The following is a 9807-nucleotide window of genomic DNA, read 5'->3' on the forward strand; positions in this document are numbered from 1 at the left end:
TATAAAAGAAGAAAAGAAATAAAGAAAGAAAAGGCTAAAAAAAAAAAAAACCCAAAGAAAGGTGAAGGAAGGAAATAGTTAAGAAAAATCAGAAAATAATTTTTAAAATCTAACAACTAATAAACAGCACTCATAAAGCCAAAAGCTAGTTCTGTAAAGGAATCAACAAAATAGATATGCACCTGGCAGAAAAATAAGTATGAATATTTAAAATATATATTAACTTACATAAAATATATGCATATAAAACGTTTACAGGTGGGTTGTGGAGAACACATTAAAATCTACACATTAAAGTGCCCAAGGACCTGGGTTCAAGACCCCAGTCTCCACTTGCAGGAAGGAGTGTCATGAGTGGTAAAAGTGTTGCAGATCTCTCTTCTCTCTCTCCTTTCTCTCTCCTCTCCTCCCTCTCCCTTCTTCTCTCCTCTTTTCTCTCTCATCTCAATTTCTCTATCTCTGTCCAAAATAAATAAAAATATTATTTATATAAAATAATAATAATAAATTTATCCCATGACTGGAGAGGCCCTTTATTCCAATCAGGCAGGCCTACTTGGGCCTCTAAAATCTAAGCAAGTACCCGGGTAAGCACAGTCTGCAGCCCAAACCACCACAGAGATGAGATGTAGCTCTGGGCAAGTATATGCAGCTAGGCAACACCCCAACAGTACTAACCACCCTCAACAGGGAATGCCTTTCATTTATGGTAGAAATACCACAGCTAGCACTTCTCAATTCTTAAAGAATCACCAGAAGAAAATGAAGCTGGTGAGGTTCACACCCTCTCCCAATAAAAGGACCTGGTGATCCCTGGGGGGAGAAACCCATTCTTTGAACTGGTTTCCAGATGAGCTCCTAGAAAGCCTGAGACCCCTGATCAAAGTAGCCAAGTTCCCCAGCAGGCTGGAACTCAACTGAAGACATGTGTATCCTGAGTCATTAAGATGCACAGACTAAGGGGCTACAGAGTAGCAGCAACTGCGTTTCTCTTCTCTCCTCAGTCAACTAGGAATATCAAAGGACCTGGGACCACAACAAGATAGGATTAAAACTACTTTGGGGCTCCAGATGGTGGCACACCTGGTTGAGCGCACGTATTACAATGCGCAAGGACCCGGGCTTGAGCCCCCAGTCCCACCTGCAGGGGGAAAGCTTTGCAAGTGGTGAAGTAGTGCTGCAGGTGTCTCTCTGTCTCTCTCCCTCTCTATCACTCACTTGATTTCTGGCTGTCTCTATCCAGTAAATAAAAAGATAATAAAAAAAATTTTTTAAAGAACTACTTTGGGAACCCACCAAATAACCAGAGCATCCAGAGACCACAACTCTGCCTAGACCTCCAGCTCTGCCCAGCTGAGAAACTTCTCTAAAGAACAAGGAATATCAAAGATCACCCGAGACTGCAACAAGACGAGACTGGGACTACTTTGGGAACCCACCAAGTCACCGATGAGTAAAAACACGTGTGGCTCATGGACAGAGAGGAGCCTAAGGAGAGATTCCTGGGGCTAAAAGCCCATATCTACTCCTGAACAGCTGGTAACAGCTTGGCAGTCTGCCAGTTGAGGAGCCACCTTCAGTCTGTTTTACCAATAAAAGACTGCTGAAGGGAGGAGAGGACCCCTTAAGACTCACCAAATGCAACTGAGTCTCCATTGCTACTGCCCTCAGAGTCTGCAGCAGCAGGGAGAAGGCCCTGTGCTGACACTGGGGGGCAGAGAACTGACCAGAAAACTCAGGAGAAGATCTACACCCCAGTGACATAATTATGGGCTGTATAATGGGAGCCTTTCCACATTGTTCTCCTGATGAGAATATGGTGAATAATTGCCTCAGAACCTAAACTATAAACGGGACTTGTTTAGAAACGCACAGGGCCCAGCAGTGCTGCCAAGTTTGGCAGAGAAGCTGAATTGAGCCCAGAGCTTTGGATCCTTGGGGTGTAAGACTCTCTTTGCATAACCACTGTGCTATCTCTCCCCACCCTGATTTATCTCTTTGTCAGAAGTGAGTGATTAAGCAAAAAAAAAAAAAAATACTTATAGGTAAAAAGCCTTCAGCTACCATAGCCTACAGGGGAAAAAAAGAAAAGGGGCTTTTAACAGCCACTGTGTTTCAACTCAGGGATTGAGATAACATTGAGACAACTGTTATTTCCACAACTGTGAACTCTTTAAGAACCTTACTTAGATACAAGTCAATCCAGGCAAGAGTGATCAATGGACTGAAAAATACTAAAAGAAGGACCTCATAACACAATAATAGTGGTTAAACCAAGGAGAAACATTGAAGAACAGAACCAAGACAAAAATCCAGCTAAAAGCCCCCCACAGGTAGAAACACAGGAAAATGAGATCAACATCCAAACACTAGCTATGGTATTAGTCACAGGAGTGAGGAATGAGTTTGAAAGGTCATCAGAAATGCAGAAACAACAAATGAGACTCTAAAAGAAAGCACTATCTCAAGGTAATTAGCTGAAAACTGAAATAGCTGAGCTAACAACACTACTAGCTGAACAAGCTAAAACAGTATCAGAAGAGGGTAACAAAATTAGATAAACTACAAAAAAACAGTAAAGGGGAGAGAGAATAGAATGAAGCTCAAAACAGAATTAGCAAGATTGAGGATGAATTAGAGACAACTAAAAAAGTAGTAAGAGATCTCAAAAAGAGATACTGAAAACAACAGCAGAGACCTATGGGATGACTTAAAGAAATAATATATACATTGTAGGCTTACCTGAGGAAGAAAGAGAGGCAGGGGAAGAAAGCATTCTACAGGACATAATAGCTGAGAACTTCCCCAGTCTAGACAACATAAAACACATAAAGGTTCAAGAAGCTGAGAGGGTCCCAAACAGAATCAACCCAGACTTAAAACACCAAGACACATCATATTTAGAATGAAAAGGAATACGGATAAAGAAAGGATCCTGAAGGCTTCAAGAGAAAAACAAAGAGTCACTTACAGAAGAAAACCCATAAAATTAGCAGCAGATTTCTCCACAGAAACACTACAGGCCAGAAGAGAATGGAAAAGGCTTTCAATCAAGAATACTATATCCTGCTAGAATGTCATTCAGACTAGATGGAGGCATCAAAACCTTCTCAGACAAGCAACAGTTGAAAGAATCAACTATAAGCAAGTCTGCCCCTTTCAGTTCTGAAAAGTTCTCCTATAAACAAGTCTGCCCCTTTCAGTTCTGAAAGTTCTCCTATAAACAATCAGATCACCATAAACATGCCATATATCAGAATACTATAAAAATCTACAAAAATAACATTAAAATATCTTCAATTCCCCTATTAAAAGGCACAGAGTAGGAAGATGGATCAGAAAATACAACAAATGTTGTCTGCAGGAATCCCACCTAACTCAACAAGACAAACACAGATTCAAAGTGAAAGGATGGAAAACCACCATACAAGCCTATGGACCACAAAAAGGGGAGGGTGGGAACAGCTATGCTCATATCTGACATGACAGACTTTAAAATAAATAAAATTTAAAAAATAGGGATGGGGGTCGGGCGGTGGCACAGTGGGTTAATCACATGTGGCGCAGGGTGCAGGGACCAGCATAAGGATCCCGGCTTGAGCCCCCGGCTCCCCACCTGCAGGGGAGTTGCTTCACAGGCCATGAAGCAGGTCTGCAGGTGTCTGTCTCTCTCTCCCCCTCTCTGTCTTCCCCTACTCTCTCCATTTCTCTCTGTCCTATCCGACAGCAAACAACATCAACAATGGTAATAATAATAACCACAATGAGGCCACAACAACAAGAGCAACAAAAGGGGGAAAAAATGGCCTCCAGTAGCAGTTGATTCATGGTGCAGGCACCAAGCCCAGCAATGGCCCTAAAGGGAAAAAAAAAATAGGGATGGACATTACTTAGTGCTCAGAGGATCAATCAATCAAGAGGACTTAATGATTATCAACATCTATGCACCCAAGGAGAAGCCATCTAAATGCATCAAACATCTACTGAAAAAGCAATATATTAACAGAAACAGTAATAGTAGGGGACTTCAACACCCCACTCTCTCAACTTGACACATTATCCAGGCAGAAAATCAATAAAGAAACGAAGGAGCTAAATGAAGAGATAAACTAGAACTATTGGACATTTTCAGAGTAAAAATGGTGATTTCACTGTTTTCAATCCATCTTAGATGGAGCTTGAAAAAATCATGTTAAGTGAAATAAGTCAGAAACCTTCTGGTTGAATATGGGATGATCTCACTCTCAGGAGGAAGTTGAAAAACAAGATCAGAAGAGAAAACACTAAGCAGACTCTGGACTGGAATTGGTGTACTGCACCAAAGTAAAAGACTCTGGAGTGGTGGGGAGAGAGGGAGTTCAGGTCCTGATGGCAACCTAGTGGGGGTTGTACTGTTGTGTGGAAAATTGAGAAATGTTATGTACGTATAAACTATTGTATTTACTGTCAACTGTAAAACATTAATCCCCCAATAACGAAATAAAAAGAGAGAGAAAAAGATGCACAGACTGATAAAAGGTGGGACCATAAAGATAGGTGTGAAAAATTCAGCAAGCCCAGCAGATGGCCTCCTTGTTAGTTACCTTGCTCCCCTAACAGTGCTTGCTTTGATGTTAGACTACAATTGGAGAAAAAAAAAGAAAGAAAAACAAACAAAAAAATACAATTGGAAATAGGTTTCAGCTGCTGAGAAACGACAACAACAAAATCTTCTTATGGTTTTACATCCTTACTGCTCAAAGTATGGTGAGGAACTGGTTAGAAATGCAGAATCCCAGACAAACCCAGCCATGCAGAGTCAGAATTTACATTTTAAAGAGATGTTCACTTCCTCATCCTGCCCAGTGATTGCTTTGTGAGGTGAAATTTCAAAGGTGTGGGTTCATGTGTTAATCTCCCACAAGTCTGGAAAGTGTGAATCCCTTGAGCCACTGACAACTGGGCTTCTGTGTTAGGGGGAAGCACCACGCCTGCCCCTGAGTCATTGCTATTCTTGTAGCTAGGTTTCTATGTTCTAAGCCCCGGCTGGAGAAGCGACGCGGTACACCAGCCATTCCAGTGCACCTGCTGCGGCAAGCGCTTCTGCTACAAGCCCAACCTGATCGCTCATCACCGGGTGCACACGGGCGAGCGGCCGCACCAGTTCACCAACAAGCCCTACCTGACCTCACCCCGCCGCATCCACACGGGCGAGAAGCCCTATCCGTGCGCCGAGTGCAGCCGCCGCTTCCGCCACAAGTTCAGCCTGCTGTCACACAGCAAGGTCCACCGGCGCTCAGAGGGCGTGGACTAGGGGGCGGCGCGGGGTGCAGTGAGGCCCCAGCGCGGCAACCCCAGCGCAGCGGGGCGGAGCCCCGGAGAAGTAAGAAGAGCCGGTGGCCGAGTGCCCCGGGGCGTCCCGGCCGCTTCGCTGCCTGGACTGCGGGCGCGGCTTCCGGCTGGAACGCTTCCTGCGGGTGCACCAGCGGCCGCACCTGGGCAGCGTCAGGGAGCTGCCCTTCGTGTGCGGCGAGTGCGGGAAGAGCTTTGGCCAGAAGACGCACCTGGTGGCCCAAGAGCTGGTGCACTGGAGCAGTGTGGCCACCGCTTTTCCCAGGGCAGCCACCTGGCGGCGCACCGGCGCGACCAAGGCCCCCGGAGCCGCCCTTCGTGTGCTTGGACTGCGGCAAGGTCTTCCGCCCCAGTCTCTACCTGGCGGCCCACCAGCACATCCACACCGGCGAGCGGCCCTATGCCTGCCTCGACTGCGGCAAGGCTTTCAGCCAAAAGTCCAACCTGATGTCGCACCGGCGCATCCACACCGGGGAGCTCCAACTACGCCTGCTCCAGACTGCTCCAACTGCGAGCGCTGCTTCAGCCAGAAGTCCAGCCTCATCCCCCACCACCGCAGCCACATCCGGGACTGAGCCTTCTGCTGCGCCATCTGCGTGTAGGCTGACGAAGAGGACAAGCTGCTGGCCCATCAGAAGCTCAAGGGCTGAGCGGCTGGAGACAGGCCCCTGGGGTGGGGGGCCTGTGACAGGTGGGGCTCCCTTCCACCCTCCCCAAGGCCAGGGAACCCGCCTGGGTCAGGAGAAGTAGCAGTAGCTGAACAGGCTGGGGGCAGGCCCAGGAGTGGGGGAGCGGGGGCCTCCCTCCCCACGGCCAGGGGACCCGCGTGCAGAACACAGCCCTCTCCACCTCCACCTGGGCCTGCAAAAGTAGCTACAGCTGAGCAGGGTGGGGGTGAGGTGGCCCTGTGTTAAGTGGGAGTCAGCCGCCCCCTTTTACCCTCCCCAAGGCCTGGGAACCTACTTGCAGAGTGCAGCCTTCCCCACCTCCACCTGGACCTGCAAAAGTAGGATTAGCAGCCCTGTGCCCTTCCCAGGACCGATCCCGGACCCACAGCTGCCAGAGGGCAGGGAGACCCTTCTAGGGCATAAAGGCCTTAGGGTCCGACCTTTTGTGCGAGGCCCTTGGGCTCAGTTTTGGAAGCAGGTGCAAGTGCGGTGCTTAGAGAGGCAGAGCAGCCAGTTGGGCACACCTGGGAATGATGGAGTACCTGGTCCTTCCCCCAGCCCCCGGGGGTGAGCCTGAGCTGCTCTCACCATGCCCCCTGCCCTCTCTCCTGACCCCGTCACAGCTTCACCCTCCCTCCCCAGACTTAGAAACCACCCCCCCCCCCAAGAACAGTGGCCAGGCATGTTTGTTTCCTCCGTGGTCTGACTCTTTGCTTTATCCACAGCTACAGCCCATGCTCAGAGCAGCTCCCCAGGCTTTGTCTCCTTTGATATCCTTCCAGACAACTGCCCGCTCCCCCACCTCCCCAGAAAGGAGGGTTAGCTGGGAGGGTGCCAGCAGGTGACAGGGAGTCGCCATCTCCTGAGGCCCTAGCTCTCTCAGGATAATTCTGATCATTAGAGATTCTCCCTCACGATGACTGATAGCTGCTTTTCCTGTCACTTCTGCCCACAGGGCCTCGTTCTAGAAAACTGCACCTAGATCTCCCAGCCCACCAAGAACCACAGGCTGCCTCCACTTTGACATCTCTGCTTTCCATCAGTAATAGGCACTCCCTAAACTCCCAGAGTGAACCATCTGGCAAAACCTGTTTGTTGTAAAGTCAAGGCAGCCACACCTTGGATTGGTCAAAGTACATGAAATGAGGTTTAGAAAATCATTGCAGGAGCCAGGTAGTGATGCAGCCAGTAGAGTACATATGTTACCATGCACAAGGACCTGGGTTCAAGCCCGCAGTCCCCACCTGCGGGGGAGAAAGCTTCAAAAATGGTGGAGCAATGCTGCAGATGTCTCTCCTCTCTTTTCATTTCTCACACACACAAATGTACACTTTCTTTCTCTCTTTTTCTCTCTCTCTCCTTTATGGTTCTCACTGTCTCTAACTTCTAAAAAGAAAAAGAAGGAAAGAAAATGAGGGGATTGGCTGCATGAAGCAGTAGAGCCATACAGGCACTGAGTTCCAGCAATAACTCTGGTGGCAAAAAAAAAGTGGAGTGCCAGGTGGTAGCTGCATGTGATAGAGATGTTATGTTGCACAATAACCCAGGTTTCAAGCCTCTGGTCCCCACCTGAAGGGAGGAAACTTCATGAACAGCAGAGCAGTACCACTTTGTCTTTCTTTCCTTTTCTCCTTCCCTCTTGGTCTCCAACCCTCAGAAAGAAAGAAAAAAAGAGGGAAGCCACTGATAATGCAAGCAGTCATACTGCAAGCATTGAACCCCAGCAAAAACCTAATGGATATATATATATATATATATATATATATATATATATATATATATATTATTTGACTGCTGAATGAAATGGCCATGTAGTTAAATATTTACCTGCTTTCATTAAGTGATGCTGCGAAGTATAACTCCTAGCCTCATCCCTATGGAGGGAGGATTGAGGCAATTCCAGCTCATCCTCACCATCTACTAGTGGGGCACTCCTCTATCATGGAGCAATGCTCTCAGTCAGCAAAGCACCAACTCCCACTGGCCATGTCTGCAACTGGGTTGGCTTTTAAAAGCAAATATTGAGAGGAAGGCAGGGCAGTACACTTGGTGCACAGTGGTCAATGCATATGCATGCTCAGCATTCCAGAAATGTAGATGTGAGATTGGGGGAAAACATGAAGAGTTTGGTGCACATGTTACCTTTTAAGACCAAGTTTCAAGTAACAGGCCCCCACCCAAAAGGGTAAAACTTCATGAGAGACAGAGCAATGCTGTAGATATCTTTCTTTCCTTCTCTCTCCATCTCTCTCCCTCATCTCTATTTCTCTCTGTCTCTATTTAAAAAAAAAAAAAAGAAAGAAAAGAAAAAATAGCCTTTGGAAACAGTGAAGTTTTGCAGGTATCAAGCACCACTGGTAATCCTGGTGGAAAAATAATAATAATAAATAAATAAACTAAATAACACTTATTTTACCCAGAGATTAATCTTCCTCAACCACTCTTCTAAATTTATGTCTTATTTTAGTTTCATTTTTATTGAGGGAGTATTGGTTATAAGACTGCATGTTTTAGGGATATAATTTCACATTTCTTCAGATTTCATTAGCCCACCTTACCTAACCACCTAAGTGCTATCCTCTGTCTACCACAAATCACTGGGCCCCCCTCACCATGGCCCTATAGGAACCTCAGATGCATAGTTTACTAATTTTGGTGATGTTACCAAGCAGGAGAGGCACCAGGGCCATGCAGAGTACAAGTGGCCTAGAGAGGGAAGGGAGGTACCCTTCTTAGGTCCCCTTCTCTCTGTCTGCCACTTGATTAAATAAAAACATTAAATAAAGGCCAATAAAACAACTCACTCTGCTTTGTCATGTATGCAACTCAGGTTCAAGCCTAGCTCCCATTGCATTGGGGGGGGGGGAGCTTTGGTGCTATGATCTCTCTCTCTCTCTCTTGCTCTCTCTCTCTCTCTCTCTCTCACACACACACACACACAAACATACTCTCTCTCTCTCAGAAGAGGAAGAAAGAAGAGGAGAGGAAGAGAATGAGGAAGGAGGGGGAAGAGGGAGAGGAGACAGACTAAGAAAAAGAAGAAGGGGATCAACTACTAAAAGTAAAGGAGCTCCAACAATTTATGACCGGAACTCACCAAGCCACAGGTGAATACAAGCGCATGTGGCTCGTCCTGGGACTAAAAGACCTTACTTGAGAATGGCTAGTGCTGATCGGGTAGTTTGCCAACTGAGACACACCACTTCCAGGTCTGAGTTTTAGCAACAAAAAGGATGTTTAAAAAAAAGGTGGGGGGAGGAGGAGGAGATGGAAGGAAGGAAGAAGGGAGGAAGGGGAAGGAGGGGAGGAAGGGAAAGCTAAGAAATATTGCCCATGACCCAGCCCCTGGCTCCCTGCCTCCCTGGCTCCCAGCATATCACCTATTCCATAGTTCGGTCACCCTATCCCACTGTAGGTGAAAACACTATACCCTCATGGAAACACATCACCCCAGAGTCACCAAAATCCACCTCATGACCAGACACAGAGCCAAATTACTCAGCCCTTTGCAGACCTTATCTAATGATTTGTTCCTAGCATTTGGCCCTGATTCCTGAAACCCTCCCTTTCTGTGACTTCCTTGCCAGTAATCCATTCCATTCAGTTCCTCTTACAAAAATATATTCCTTCCCACTACATGCCAGTCACTGCTGTGAGCACTAGGACAATAACAAAGATTAATAATCAACATCACAACTTCCTTCTGGTCCCATGTAGCAGGCCTTCATGGAAACAGCCTTGCAAATCAAAAGAGGAAGTTCCAAATTAATTATATTTGTAAGGAGTCCAAAAGAGGACCACATACCCA

The sequence above is a fragment of the Erinaceus europaeus genome, chromosome 16 (assembly GCF_950295315.1).
Source record: "Erinaceus europaeus chromosome 16, mEriEur2.1, whole genome shotgun sequence".
NCBI classification, from domain to species: domain Eukaryota; kingdom Metazoa; phylum Chordata; class Mammalia; order Eulipotyphla; family Erinaceidae; genus Erinaceus; species Erinaceus europaeus.